The sequence below is a fragment of the Amblyomma americanum genome, chromosome 1 (assembly GCF_052857255.1).
Source record: "Amblyomma americanum isolate KBUSLIRL-KWMA chromosome 1, ASM5285725v1, whole genome shotgun sequence".
Classification (NCBI taxonomy): Eukaryota; Metazoa; Arthropoda; class Arachnida; order Ixodida; family Ixodidae; genus Amblyomma; species Amblyomma americanum.
In genome coordinates this window covers 169,173,356-169,187,610 of record NC_135497.1, presented here as the reverse complement: position 1 = coordinate 169,187,610, position 14,255 = coordinate 169,173,356, and the positions used below count along the sequence as shown (strand labels likewise).

Genomic DNA, 14,255 nt, shown 5'->3' with positions numbered 1-14,255 from the left:
TAATTACCTGGTTTTTCAGCTATAAATGCTAGTCCGAGTTTCGAAATAAACTGTTGCAAGTCAGCGCTCCTGTGTTCCATGTGTCTTCCTTGTGTCCTCGTCTTTATTTGCGCTGTACATTTCCATCACTGTGAAAGAGGAAACGCGGCGGTGACTTCTGCACGTGTGCCTGTTTTTATTGGCTTTCCCGCAAAAATTACTAGTACGCTGGCTACAACACTTCATTGCATGACAACAATGTTTTGTGGGGGATGAACACGCCAAACTGAAAGCTAACAAAAAAACCATTGGAAAATGGCTCTCAGATGCTTCGAAGACTAGGGATCTCAGGTTCTTCCTTGTTCGTTTCACACCACGAGTGACGGCGTTAGTGATTGTTGCTTTGATACAGAGGATTATGGGAAACGTGCTCAAAATCACGTCGAAGACCATCGCCATCTGAGGCTTCTTCCCAGCCGATGTAACTGCTTTGACCATGACCGTCATCTGGTCACAGGAAATCGTACTGTAGTATTGGGCATTAATTTTTTGCTGCTGTCACTAATCTTAGCCTTGTGAAACCAGCGCAGCGGCGGTTCCGTCAAGCATACCAATCGCATGGTAAAACGGCCACACCAAGATGACACGCAGCGAAAACCGAAACTATACTGCACACGGCACCTTAGAAGCATAGCGCGCTCGTAGGGGGCTGTGTGCTGCGAGAAGGTTGGACAACTGAAGAAACCCATTGACTTTGGCAACTCTCGATGCGCAGCATAGCGCAGAAATTGTTTAGCGGGCCGCGCACCGGAGTTTCAAAGAAATGGCTACGCGGCGTCAAAGTTTTGCACGTCAAAGCCGACGCCAAGAAATCTCCCAGAGAAACGCGCGATGCAGGCCCCGTTAAAGGCTGGGAAAGTTTTCCGGACATTTTGTTCGATGTTCGACAGAGCGGATTATTACCAATAACTTCAATTTGCCACGTCGAATGCGTACTTACGGAATGGCTAAGCGCCGTTACAAATCATTATGCTCGGCGTAAAATGGCAAGTGGGTTTCGCTTGGAATTCGAAATATCACTTTGTAGGAAAACTTTACTTCGCAAAAACGAGATATAGAATTTCACTTTATTTGTTTCATTATGGTTACAGAAACCGGAGCAAAGGCATAAGGCAAGTATGCTGACAAAGACCTCTGCTCCTTATGCAGTTCGGCACACAAACATGTAAAACCACAGCTGTGAACGCAAATCACTTGCATTTACATGACATTAAATGCCGATGTTGTGCATCAGAAACGGCCTTAGACATTTGCTTCAAGACATCTAGAAGACCTAAAAGAACACACGTCGTGGAAACTTCTCAGACGAGCAAAGACATGCAAATTGCCTGACAGAAAACAGATTTCATTTGTCAGCACCATTTTAAATCAGAATAGTCACGCATGCATAGTGACGCGGTGAAATTTTTATACAGGTGACAAAATTTTTGCTTTCGTTTTTATGAACACAAAAAGGGTAAAAGAAGCAACAATTGAACGCGATATATGAGAACAAAGCAATGGAAAAATAATCAATATTTCAAATAATTCAATAATTTCTCCCAACATTATATTCTTGTGCAACGTTTGGGGAATTGGCTGGTTGAAATCTAGCGCTTTTTTAGAATGTAATTGAAACTGCACGTGTGTGCGTCCTAACAGGGATTGTTCTGCTATGTGCACGGAAGCAATACTCTGCAGGGGAGTTTGCTATGCTGTAAAGTTTGTCGTTCTTGACATGTTGCAAGAGCCTACAACAGTATATCTGGTTACACTTCATTAGTGAATATTTTGAATTGTGAATCTCACGGTAAATATCGTGGATGCCTATAGTAGTTATCAAATATGCGCAAGACTCGCTTCTGTAGCGCAATTACCTGATGAAAACTCCTCTGCATGGTTCCACCACATAGTTATTCGAAACTATATCAATGAACAAAATGCAGAAATGTGTGCCTAGATGGCTGGCGCGCGTTGAATTGCTCATAAATGTCAGATACTTTTAATCCCATGAACTCAGCCGAAGAAGGGCTCTTTTTGTCCTTCTTTTGTATCATCTTATTTTGTGTTTTCAATGAATGATTCAGCTAAATGAGAAGAAAAAAAGCCTTGATAGAGCAGTCAGCAGCGCGTCAGTTTCATAATCTGAAAGTCGTGAGTTCGATCCTCACCCGGGGCAATGCGGTGCTTCTGTTTCCTTTGCGCCTCCTCTTCATTCATCATTGGGAATGGTAGCGAACGTGAACGTTGCGTATATTCAGCATTTTTGAGTAGGTTTACACCCTAGTTTTGAGCCCTTTGCGAAAACAATTCATCCGCCTCGGTAGCGCGGAGCGCGTCAGTCTCATAATCTGAAGGTCGTGAGTTCGATCCTCACCCGGGGCAAGGCGGTGTTTCTTTTTTCTTTGATCGTGCCCTTCATCCATCGTTAGTAGCGGTAGCGAACGTTGCGTGTATTCGGCATTACTGAGTAGGTTTCCACCCTAGTTTCGAGCCCTTTGGGAGGACCAATTCATCCGCCTCGGTAGCGCAGTCGGCAGCGCGTCAGTCTCATAATCTGAAGGTCGTGAGTTCGATCCTCACCCGGGGCATGGCGGCATTTCTTTTTTTTTTTTTGATCGTGCCCTTCATTCATCGTTGGTAACTGTAGTGAACGTTGAGCGTATTCGGCATTACTGAGTAGGTTTCCACCCTAGTTTTGAGCCCTTTGAGAGAATAATTCATCCGCCTCGGTAGCGCAGTCGGCAGCGCGAGTCTCATAATCTGAAGGTCGTGAGTTCGATCCTCACCTGGGGCAAGGCGGCGTTTCTTTTTTCTTTGATTGTGACCTTCATCCATCGTTGGTAACGGTAGCGAACGTTGCGTGTATTCGGTATTACTGAGTAGATTTGCACCCTAGTTTTGAGCCCTTTGAGAGAACAGTTCATCCGCCTCGGTAGCGCAGTCGGCAGCGCGTCAGTCTCATAATCTGAAGGTCGTGAGTTCGAGCCTCACCCGGGGCAAGGCGGCGTTTGTTTTTTCTTTGATCGTGCCCTTCATCCATCGTTAGTAACGGTAGCGAACGTTGCGTGTATGCGGCATTACTGAGTAGGTTTGCACCATAATTTTGAGCCCTTTGAGAGAACAATTCATCCGCCTCGGTAGCGGGTCAGTCTCATAATCTGAAGGTCGTGAGTTCGAGCCTCACCCGGGGCAAGGCGGCGTTTCTTTTTTCTTTGATCGTGCCCTTCATCCATCGTTGGTAACGGTAGCGAACGTTGCGTGTATTCGGTATTACTGAGTAGATTTGCACCCCAGTTTCGAGCCCTTTGAGAGAACAATTAATCCGCCTCGGTAGCGCAGTCGGCAGCGCGTCAGTCTCATAATCTGAAGGTCGTGAGTTCGAGCCTCACCCGGGGCAAGGCGGCGTTTCTTTTTTCTTTGATCGTGCCCGTCATCGATCGTTAGTAACGGTAGCGAACGTTGCGTGTATTCGGTATTACTGAGTAGATTTGCACCCTAGTTTTGAGCCCTTTGAGAGAACAATTCATCCGCCTCGGTAGCGCAGTCGTCAGCGCGTCAGTCTCATAATCTGAAGGTCGTGAGTTCGATCCTCACCCGGGGCAAGGCGGCGTTTCTTTTTTCTTTGATCGTGCCCTTCATCCATCGTTGGTAACGGTAGCGAACGTTGCGTGTATTCGGTATTACTGAGTAGATTTGCACCCTAGTTTTGAGCCCTTTGAGAGAACAATTCATCCGCCTCGGTAGCGCAGTCGGCAGCGCGTCAGTCTCATAATCTGAAGGTCGTGAGTTCGAGCCTCACCCGGTGCAAGGCGGCGTTTCTTTTTTCTTTGATCGTGCCCTTCATCCATCGTTAGTAACGGTAGCGAACGTTGCGTGTATGCGGCATTACTGAGTAGGTTTGCACCATAATTTTGAGCCCTTTGAGAGCACAATTCAACCGCCTCGGTAGCGGGTCAGTCTCATAATCTGAAGGTCGTGAGTTCGATCCTCACCCGGAGCAAGGCGGCGTTTCTTTTTTCTTTGATCGTGCCCTTCATCCATCGTTGGTAACGGTAGTTAACGTTGAGCGTATTCGGCATTACTGACTAGGTTTCCACCCTAGTTTTGAGCCCTTTGAGAGAACAATTCATCCGCCTCGGTAGCGCAGTCGGCAGCGCGTCAGTCTCATAATCTGAAGGTCGTGAGTTCGATCCTCACCCGGGGCAAGGCGGCGTTTCTTTTTTCTTTGATCGTGCCCTTCATCCATCGTTGGTAACGGTAGCGAACGTTGCGTGTATTCGGTATTACTGAGTAGATTTGCACCCTAGTTTTGAGCCCTTTGAGAGAACAATTCATCCGCCTCGGTAGCGCAGTCGGCAGCGCGTCAGTCTCATAATCTGAAGGTCGTGAGTTCGATCCTCACCCGGGGCAAGGCGGCGTTTCTTTTTTTCTTTGATCGTGCCCTTCATCCATCGTTAGTAACGGTAGCGAACGTTGCGTGTATTCGGCATTACTGAGTAGGCTTCCACCCTAGTTTTGAGCCCTTTGAGAGAACAATTCATCCGCTTCGGTAGCGCAGTAGATTCTACTTCCGGCCACCGAGCGTGACGGACGCGTGATGACGGGCTCCGTTGAAGCGGCTTCAGCGGGCATGTCTGGCCGCGGTAACAGGTTTACTGATGAGGAAAATGCTTACCAGGTTGTTCTGCCAGGATTTTCCTACAGGGCGTTTCGTTGTAAATACAGTTTTTTTTTGCACGCCGATATCAAAGCCCGCCCGTACCGGGTTGAGGATTTCCGGGATGCCCTAGCTCAGCACGCGCTGCTCCCCGATGTTATCGCCCTGGGGGCGTATCGGATGAGCCACGTCTGGGCAGTCACTCTCAAGGATTCCGAAGCCGTAACGAAGATTTTGAGCGTCGGTGAAATGCTTGTGTAAGAAAGCCGCTGCCTGGTGATTGACCCGACCAATCAGGATATGCGACTGAAGCTACACTGGCTGCTGCACAACGTACCGGACGAAGACATACTGTCGCGATCACAGTATTGCGGGACGTCGGAAAGCGTGGCAGAACTGCGTTCCGCGCCATCTTACGGCGGACCCTCGCTCCCTCTCCCCCTTTCAGGCATGTCTGTAGCCTCACTCCTACCATACGTGCGGCGCATGAGGATCGGAACGAGCGCCAGGTGCCGCTTCGATATCCAGGTCTGCGCAAACGGCTGCGATGGGTGAACATTTTCAGGGGAGTGCTTGGTATGCCAAAATTATTCTCGACAAGAAGTTGGTCATCCTGGCATTCAGCTTTGAGGCCTGTTCGTTCAGCGCGCATACACTGGAAACTGATATTCTCGCCTGCACAACAAAAAACAGAGAAAACATAATTGCACGCTCCCTCTCCTTTATCAAGAGTCGCTGCACCGCGATAGCGACACGCTAAATGCTTCATTCATCAGCGGCTGAGGCAGATGCTGGCTAGATTCCGAAGCGGCACCTGGCGCTAGCGGCGATCTACGTACTGCGCGCGTGCTAGGAGTGACGATACAGAGATGCCTGAAAGGGGGAGAAGGAGCGAGGGTGCGCCGTTAGATGGCGCGGAACGCAGTTGTGTCACGCTTTCCGACGTCCCGCAATATTGTGATCGCGACAGTACGTGCTGCCTTTGCGCCGTACGGGAAAGTGACGGAAATCGCTCGAGAGCGTTGGCGAGTGCGGGGTGTGCCAGAAAAGGGCTCGACAACGAGGCTCGTCACACTGAAATTGAAAGCCGGAGTTAAGCTCGACGACTTGCCGCACCAGCTGAACGTTAGCGGTGAGTTGGCGCTGGTCGTCGTACCAGGCCGGCCCCCGTTATGCCTACGCTGTCGCAATACGGGCCACATCCGAAAAGAGTGTCGAATCCCACGTTGCGGAGCCTGCCGACGGTTCGGCCACGAAGACGGCCAATGTGCCCGCACTTATGCGAGCATTGCTGGCCCCGGGACCAGTGAAGACACGGCTGAGCTGCTAATGGACGAGGCGGACGCGGAGGACGCGGCCCGTGAAACTGGGCAGCCAGCGACACGGGATGGACCTACGTTGACGCGCCTGACGAAGCAAGGAGCGACGACGTCCACCGCAGTTGCGGCGGACGTACCAGTGCAGCGTGACCTTCCAACGGAACCCGTGAGCGCGCAGAAGGAAGCGACGGGAGCTGTTGCTGAAAATCCCGATAACGTAGGGCCGGACAACAGCGAGGCCATGGATTCCAGCCAGGAGGCTGCCGGCCCCATAGCTGGGAAGCGCTCCCACGAGGAAAGCGTCGGTGAAAAGCCACAGGCAGGCGCTGGCGCTGACGAGCCACCGTCGAAATCCCCGGGAATTCGGCGCTCGTCTTTGAAACCACGGCCCAACTTTGCGGCCGAGACTAGGCAGGCGGGGAAGCCGCCTCCCTAGCGCAGCAATGTGTTTGTGTAAGTGTGTTCGTGTTTCCCGCGGTTGTGGTTGGAAGTACCAAGCAGAGGAAGTGCCAAGGTCTGGAACGGCCGGCGAAGGACTGCCTAGCGGTTTTCCCGGTGCCTGCAAACGGACTGATGGATTGGTGGTGCCGCACAGTGCACACTGTGAGTCTAGAAGTGTTTCGTCCGTTTTGGTGGGCACTGTATATCATATGTCAGCTATTCCTCACGCATGGCGATGAAACTTGACACAGCTTCGCGCATAGCAACATTGAATGTGAGGGGTCTTGGTGCTCGTAGGCGCCAATGCCAACTTAATCGTCTTCTTGCTGACAATGCGCTGGACATTGTAGCTGTACAGGAGACGAAGATTGAAAGTGAGGAGTTTACTGAGCGTATGGTGTCCATCTTTAGTGCGTTCTTTAATTTCTGTATTTGCCATTCTGTTGGCACTTCGGGTGGGTGCGCCCTTTTTCTGCGCAATAATTTAGGCATCAGCGTGGAGTCGATTTTTTCTTGTCCAAGTGGACGCCTTCTTGTAGTTGACTTTTCTTTTTCGAAGTTATACTTGCGCATTATATGCGTGTATTCACCGAACGTTGACTCTGAACGACAAGAATTTTTTAGCAGATTGGAGTCTTACATTGTTTGTGATAAAGTGCTGTTGCTCTTGGGCGATTTCAACTGTGTGTGCCGCTGCCGATCGAGTGAAGTGTCCGCCTGTGCGTGATAGGAGTGCACAATTATTAAACGTCCTGGTTAACGACAACAGCTTAGAGGATATTGGCAGCATATTTACCTGCGGTAATAGACCGCTATACACACACTTTCAACGTGATAGCCATGCCAGATTGGATAGAATTTATGCATCTGTTGAACTTGTGCCCCTTTGCACAGGTTACAAAGTTGAACCTGTGGCGTTTAGTGATCACTGTCTTGTGATAGGAAGTTTCGGTGTGAAAGAAAGGTGCACGCGCTTCAGCTGGAATCTCTGGAAATTCAATGCAAAACTCTTGGAGGACGAGGGATTTTTAAAGGACATTGTAAATGAAATGCAGAGGCTGCTCGAGGAGCGGGACAAGAGGACTGGGACAAGAGGTCTGGATTTTGGCACGGTGACTGGGAAACGAGGCCTGATCACTTCTCCCGGCTGCGATGGTCTTGCCTGCCGACGCAATATCTCGGCGTCCCCCTTAACTTATCGAGACCCAAGTGAAAGTTGGAACGAGCAATGCTCAAGGGCGAGGGAGAAAGCAGATGCATGGCAAGGGAGGCAGTTATCAATGTTTTCACGCGGCCCAGTCTTTTTGCCGTTCAGTGGGAAGACTTCAAAGAGTGGCTAAAAAGTAAAGCCATAGAAAAGAGCATTATTCTAAATGGTGACCTCACAGATAGGTTGGCAATGCGTTCGTCAGTAAGGCAGGGATGCCCGCTGTCGCCCCTTTTGTTTGCGGCATACCTAGAGCCACTATGTTTAGCTATTGCCAAAAGTGACCGCATCTCAGGCTTTCGATTGCAGTCGGCACATGTCAAAATACTCGCTTACGCGGACGATATCGCAGTCTTCTGTTCCAATCGAGACAGTATTACTGAAGTGATCAGTATCGTTGATAAATTTTGTAAGCAAACGGGGTGTATGGTAAACTGGGACAAGAGGTCTGGATTTTGGCACGGTGACTGGGACACGAGGCCTGATCACTTCTCCCTGCTGCGATGGTCTTGCCTGCCAACGCAATATCTCGGCGTCCTCCTTAACTGTTATCGAGACCCAAGTGAAAGTTGGAACGAGCAATGCTCAAGGGCGAGGGAGAAAGCAGATGCATGGCAAGGGAGGCAGTTATCAATGTTTTCACGCGGCCCAGTCTTTTTGCCGTTCAGTGGGAAGACTTCAAAGAGTGGCCAAAAAGTAAAGCCATAGAAAAGAGCATTATTCTAAATGGTGACCTCACAGATAGGTTGGCAATGCGTTCGTCAGTAAGGCAGGGATGCCCGCTGTCGCCCCTTTTGTTTGCGGCATACCTAGAGCCACTATGTTTAGCTATTGCCAAAAGTGACCGCATCTCAGGCTTTCGATTGCAGTCGGCACATGTCAAAATACTCGCTTACGCGGACGATATCGCAGTCTTCTGTTCCAATCGAGACAGTATTACTGAAGTGATCAGTATCGTTGATAAATTTTGTAAGCAAACGGGGTGTATGGTAAACTGGGACAAGAGGTCTGGATTTTGGCACGGTGACTGGGAAACGAGGCCTGATCACTTCTCCCGGCTGCGATGGTCTTGCCTGCCAACACAATATCTCGGCGTCCCCCTTAACTGTTATCGAGACCCAAGTGAAAGTTGGAACGAGCAATGCTCAAGGGCGAGGGAGAAAGCAGATGCATGGCAAGGGAGGCAGTTATCAATGTTTTCACGCGGCCCAGTCTTTTTGCCGTTCAGTGGGAAGACTTCAAAGAGTGGCTAAAAAGTAAAGCCATAGAAAAGAGCATTATTCTAAATGGTGACCTCACAGATAGGTTGGCAATGCGTTCGTCAGTAAGGCAGGGATGCCCGCTGTCGCCCCTTTTGTTTGCGGCATACCTAGAGCCACTATGTTTAGCTATTGCCAAAAGTGACCGCATCTCAGGCTTTCGATTGCAGTCGGCACATGTCAAAATACTCGCTTACGCGGACGATATCGCAGTCTTCTGTTCCAATCGAGACAGTATTACTGAAGTGATCAGTATCGTTGATAAATTTTGTAAGCAAACGGGGTGTATGGTAAACTGGGACAAGAGGTCTGGATTTTGGCACGGTGACTGGGACACGAGGCCTGATCACTTCTCCCTGCTGCGATGGTCTTGCCTGCCAACGCAATATCTCGGCGTCCCCCTTAACTGTTATCGAGACCCAAGTGAAAGTTGGAACGAGCAATGCTCAAGGGCGAGGGGGAAAGCAGATGCATGGCAAGGGAGGCAGTTATCAATGTTTTCACGCGCCTCCATCTGCAACCTTTTCCTTGTTTCTAAAATATGGTACATGATGAATGTTGTGTGCGAGTCGGGCCAGCATTGAAAAGATGCATCGCGTGATTGCTGTGTTTATTTGGGCGTCAAGCTGGGAAAGAACTAGCCGTACGAATTTGTTTCTTTGGGTTAAACGAGGAGAGCTCGGCCTCGTGCACCTATTCTTGCGCCAAGTTGTGTCGCGTTTTATCTTTCTCCGAGACCAAAGGGATCCTTTTCTGCGGACTGTTATCCAAGTAAGGTTGCAGAGACTCCTCCCAGAAATCGTTGTCTCATGCTGTGAAGGTATGTGCGGTGCTGTCAATGGGTACATGCGAGAAGTTGTACTTTCTTTTGGACTACTGTACGCGCGTTTTTCACTTGAGTACTTGTGTAATGTTTCCAAAAAAGAGTTGTATAAGAATCTTGTGGAAACAATGCTGCCGATTCCCATTTACCGTTTACCGCACCGTGGAGGCCCAGGACAAGACGTCTTAAAACGAATTAAAAGAATGCCGGTTAAACCAACCGTAAAAAAATTCTTCTTTAATTTACATTGTAATACACTTCCTGTTAAGACGTGGCTGCATGAAAAGGGGATTTTCGTCCCATGTACGACCAACTGCCTACTATGCAAAAAGCCTGAAACGGTGGAGCACGTGTTTCTTGAATGTTGAGACCCAATTTTTTATTGGGATGTCCTCCAACGAACCGTGAAAAAAGATTTTCCCCTGCATCCATACGGCATCAGGTTTTTGCCGATCACAAACGAAGGAGGAGTGCCATATGATTTAATCATGCTCTTGGGCCTCCACAGCCTTTGGAGGACACGAATGCAAGTGCGACATGCCGATGTTAATGTCCGTTCGGTGCGAGAAAACTTTATTGAAAGTGTTGTGAGCCTAAGAGAAGTGGATCGTGCGCAAGCTGAACTGCCCGAATGGAGCTCTGTTCTGGACGACTTGTCTTCAGAAAGTTTTAACCTCTCCCGTGTCAGCCAAGTAGCCTGCTGCTGTTTTTATCATTTCTACATGGGTTTTTGCATGTAAGGATCGGCAATAAAGAAAGAAAAAAAGCCTTGGTAGCGCAGTGAGGAGCGCGTCAGTCTCATAATCTGAAGGTCGTGAGTTTGATCCTCACCCGGGGCAAGGCGGCGTTTCTTTTTTCTTTGATCGTAACCTTCATTCATCGTTGGTAACGGTAGTGAACGTTGCGTGCATTCGGCATTACTGGGTAGGTTTACACCCTAGTTTTGAACCCTTTGAGAGAACAATTCATCCGCCTCGGTAGCGCAGTCGGCAGCGCAGTCGGCAGCGCGTCAGTCTCATAATCTGAAGGTCGTGAGTTCTATCCTCACCCGGGGAAAGGCGGCGTTTCTTTTTTCTTTGATCGTGCCCTTCATTCATCGTTTGTAACGGTAGTGAACGTTGCGTGCATTCGGCATTACTGAGTAGGTTTACACCCTAGTTTTGAACCCTTTGAGAGAACAATTCATCCGCCTCGGTAGCGCAGTCGGCAGCGCGTAAGTTTCATAATCTGAAGGTCGTGAGTTCGATCCTCACCCGGGGCAAGGCGGCGTTTCTTTTTTCTTTGATCATTCCCTTCATCCATCGTTGGTAACGGTAGTGAACGTTGCGTGCGTTAGGCATTACTGGGTAGGTTTACACCCTAGTTTTGAACCCTTTGAGAGAACAATTCATCCGCCTCGGTAGCGCAGTCGGCAGCGCGTCAGTCTCATAATCTGAAGGTCGTGAGTTCTATCCTCACCCGGGGCAAGGCGGCGGTTCTTTTTTCTTTGATCGTGCCCTTCATTCATCGTTGGTAACGGTAGCGAACGTTGCGTGCATTCGGCATTACTGAGTAGGTTTACACCCTAGTTTTGAACCCTTTGAGAGAACAATTCGTCCGCCTCGGTAGCGCAGTCGGCAGCGCGTCACTCTCATAATCTGAAGGTCGTGAGTTCGATCCTCACCCGGGGCAAGGCGGCGTTTCTTTTTCTTTGATCGTGCCCTTCATCCATCGTTGGTAACGGTAGCGAACGTTGCGTGCATTCGGCATTACTGAGTTGGTTTACACCCTAGTTTTGAACCCTTTGAAAGAACAATTCGTCCGCCTCGGTAGCGCAGTCGGCAGCGCGTCAGTCTCATAATCTGAAGGTCGTGAGTTCGATCCTCACCCGGGGCAAGGCGGCGTTTCTTTTTTCTTTGATCGTGCCCTTCATTCATCGTTGGTAACGGTAGTGAACGTTGCGTGCATTCGGCATTACTGAATAGGTTTACACCCTAGTTTTGAACCCTTTGAGAGAACAATTCGTCCGCCTCGGTAGCGCAGTCGGCAGCGCGTCAGTCTCATAATCTCAAGGTCGTGAGTTCGATCCTCACCCGGGGCAAGGCGGCGTTTCTTTTTTCTTTGATCGTGCCCTTCATTCATCGTTTGTAACGGTAGTGAACGTTGCGTGCATTCGGCATTACTGAGTAGGTTTACACCCTAGTTTTGAACCCTTTGAGAGAACAATTCATCCGCCTCGGTAGCGCAGTCGGCAGCGCGTCAGTTTCATAATCTGAAGGTCGTGAGTTCGATCCTCACCCGGGGCAAGGCGGCGTTTCTTTTTTCTTTGATCGTTCCCTTCATCCATCGTTGGTAACGGTAGTGAACGTTGCGTGCGTTAGGCATTACTGGGTAGGTTTACACCCTAGTTTTGAACCCTTTGAGAGAACAATTCATCCGCCTTGGTAGCGCAGTCGGCAGCGCGTCAGTCTCATAATCTGAAGGTCGTGAGTTCTATCCTCACCCGGGGCAAGGCGGCGTTTCTTTTTTCTTTGATCGTGCCCTTCATTCATCGTTGGTAACGGTAGCGAACGTTGCGTGCATTCGGCATTACTGAGTAGGTTTACACCCTAGTTTTGAACCCTTTGAGAGAACAATTCATCCGCCTCGGTAGCGCAGTCGGCAGCGCGTCAGTTTCATAATCTGAAGGTCGTGAGTTCGATCCTCACCCGGGGCAAGGCGGCGTTTCTTTTTTCTTTGATCGTTCCCTTCATCCATCGTTGGTAACGGTAGCGAACGTTGCGTGCATTCGGCATTACTGAGTAGGTTTACACCCTAGTTTTGAACCCTTTGAGAGAACAATTCGTCCGCCTCGGTAGCGCAGTCGGCAGCGCGTCAGTCTCATAATCCGAAGGTCGTGAGTTCGATCCTCACCCGGGGCAAGGCGGCGTTTCTTTTTCTTTGATCGTGCCCTTCATCCATTGTTGGTAACGGTAGCGAACGTTGCGTGCATTCGGCATTACTGAGTAGGTTTACACCCTAGTTTTGAACCCTTTGAGAGAACAATTCGTCCGCCTCGGTAGCGCAGTCGGATTCGACTTCCGGCCACCGAGCGTGACGGACGTGCGATGACGGGCTCCGTTGGAGCAGCTACAGCGGTCATGTCTGGCCGCGGAAACAGGGCTTTTGCCTCGGATGAAGAGTATCAGGTGATTCTGCCTACCCTTCCTACAGGACGTGTTGTGTTGAACACAGTTTTTTTGCACGCTGACGTGCGGGCCCGTCCTTATCGGGTCGAAGATTTCAGGGATGCGCTGGCTCAGCTGATGCTGCTCCCCGAGGTTATCGCCTTGGGGGCGTATCGAATGAGCCATGTATGGGTTGTTACTTTCGCGAGTGCTGAGGCGGTGACGAAAATTCTTTCTGCCGGAGACCTGAAAGTCAAGGACGTCCGCGTCAAGCTGCACTGGCTGCTGCACAACGTGCCCGACGAAGACGTGAGGGTAGCCTTTGCTCCGTACGGCAAGGTGAGCGAAGTCTCCAAGGAGCGGTGGCGCGTCCAGGGTGTCGCCAGCAAGGGGTCGACGACACGCTTGGTTTCATTGAAAATGAACCCTGGCGTGAAGCTGGAAGACCTCCCTCACGAAGTCAGGGTTGGCGGTGAGCTGGCTCTCGTGGTTGTACCGGGCAGAGCTCCGCTGTGTCTGCGCTGCCACGGTACTGGGCACATTCGCCGTGAGTGCAAGGTTCCACGATGCGGCGCCGGTCGTCGCTACGGGCACGAAGAAAGCAGCTGCGTACGCACGTACGCGAGTGCTGCCGTCCCAGTCAACACTGACATTTCGTCCGAACTTGTCATGGACGAGGCTGACGCGGAAGACGCTGCAGCAGAGGCAGGGGACAGCGTGGAGAAGGCCCCTGCTGTGCCCCCTACGGAAATATCCACAAGCGTAGAGGAGCCCAGCAGTAAGCGGCAGCAACAGGTAGCGCAGCCTGCAGAAGTCAAGGCGCCAACGGACGAAGTCTTGAGCGGTGGGGCGTCAGCTCCCGTCGTTCCCCAGCATGGTGACAGCATGGAAGTGTCACATGCATCAACCAGCAACCAAGCAGGGAAGCGACCGCACGAGCACAGTGCGAATGGAGAGCCCAAAATGAGCCAAGGCGACGAGCCACCGCAGAAGACTGTTGGTGTCAGGCGACCGACGTTGAAACCGCGGCCGAATGTACAGGCCGATCAACGAGCGGCGGCTAAGCCGCCGCCTTAGTTGGAGTGAGTGCCCTGTGAGTGGTTTCTGTGGGCGTGAGATGGCCTTTTTCCGTAACGGACTGCATGGGCTGATTTTCCAGTCCATACGCAAGAGGCACTTGTGCAAGAGACTTTGGATTACCGGCACCGCACCCATCGAGCACCTCAGACTAGGCAAGTCACCCGCACCATCGCCTTGTGTCCCGAGGTATGCACCATATGGCTCCTGTACCTAAACTAGATGGCTTCTACACCTCTTAGAGCGTTGCGCATTGCAACAATTAATGTCAGGGGACTGGCTTCCAAGAAGCGTCAGTACCAGCT

General features: G+C 50.5%; 1 protein-coding gene, 17 non-coding genes and 1 pseudogene across 18 annotated transcripts in view; all 19 read left to right on the top strand.

The window, feature by feature from the left end:
- The window catches only part of LOC144114171 (innexin unc-9-like), a 142,165-nt gene that overhangs the window by 45,890 nt on the left and 82,020 nt on the right, over window positions 1-14,255 (top strand). The gene's annotated exons all lie outside the window — the stretch shown is intronic.
- On the top strand, window positions 2,537-2,609 carry TRNAM-CAU (transfer RNA methionine (anticodon CAU)). The gene has a single exon. It is a non-coding gene; the product is annotated as a tRNA-Met (tRNA).
- TRNAM-CAU (transfer RNA methionine (anticodon CAU)) lies at window positions 2,948-3,020 on the top strand. The gene has a single exon. It is a non-coding gene; the product is annotated as a tRNA-Met (tRNA).
- On the top strand, window positions 3,346-3,418 carry TRNAM-CAU (transfer RNA methionine (anticodon CAU)). The gene has a single exon. It is a non-coding gene; the product is annotated as a tRNA-Met (tRNA).
- Window positions 3,551-3,623, top strand: TRNAM-CAU (transfer RNA methionine (anticodon CAU)). The gene has a single exon. It is a non-coding gene; the product is annotated as a tRNA-Met (tRNA).
- Window positions 3,756-3,828, top strand: TRNAM-CAU (transfer RNA methionine (anticodon CAU)). The gene has a single exon. It is a non-coding gene; the product is annotated as a tRNA-Met (tRNA).
- On the top strand, window positions 4,154-4,226 carry TRNAM-CAU (transfer RNA methionine (anticodon CAU)). The gene has a single exon. It is a non-coding gene; the product is annotated as a tRNA-Met (tRNA).
- Window positions 4,359-4,431, top strand: TRNAM-CAU (transfer RNA methionine (anticodon CAU)). The gene has a single exon. It is a non-coding gene; the product is annotated as a tRNA-Met (tRNA).
- LOC144114778 (uncharacterized) lies at window positions 4,807-6,433 on the top strand (annotated as a pseudogene).
- Window positions 10,494-10,566, top strand: TRNAM-CAU (transfer RNA methionine (anticodon CAU)). Its single transcript has one exon. It is a non-coding gene; the product is annotated as a tRNA-Met (tRNA).
- On the top strand, window positions 10,916-10,988 carry TRNAM-CAU (transfer RNA methionine (anticodon CAU)). Its single transcript has one exon. It is a non-coding gene; the product is annotated as a tRNA-Met (tRNA).
- On the top strand, window positions 11,121-11,193 carry TRNAM-CAU (transfer RNA methionine (anticodon CAU)). Its single transcript has one exon. It is a non-coding gene; the product is annotated as a tRNA-Met (tRNA).
- TRNAM-CAU (transfer RNA methionine (anticodon CAU)) lies at window positions 11,326-11,398 on the top strand. The gene has a single exon. It is a non-coding gene; the product is annotated as a tRNA-Met (tRNA).
- On the top strand, window positions 11,530-11,602 carry TRNAM-CAU (transfer RNA methionine (anticodon CAU)). The gene has a single exon. It is a non-coding gene; the product is annotated as a tRNA-Met (tRNA).
- Window positions 11,735-11,807, top strand: TRNAM-CAU (transfer RNA methionine (anticodon CAU)). Its single transcript has one exon. It is a non-coding gene; the product is annotated as a tRNA-Met (tRNA).
- Window positions 11,940-12,012, top strand: TRNAM-CAU (transfer RNA methionine (anticodon CAU)). Its single transcript has one exon. It is a non-coding gene; the product is annotated as a tRNA-Met (tRNA).
- Window positions 12,145-12,217, top strand: TRNAM-CAU (transfer RNA methionine (anticodon CAU)). The gene has a single exon. It is a non-coding gene; the product is annotated as a tRNA-Met (tRNA).
- Window positions 12,350-12,422, top strand: TRNAM-CAU (transfer RNA methionine (anticodon CAU)). Its single transcript has one exon. It is a non-coding gene; the product is annotated as a tRNA-Met (tRNA).
- Window positions 12,555-12,627, top strand: TRNAM-CAU (transfer RNA methionine (anticodon CAU)). Its single transcript has one exon. It is a non-coding gene; the product is annotated as a tRNA-Met (tRNA).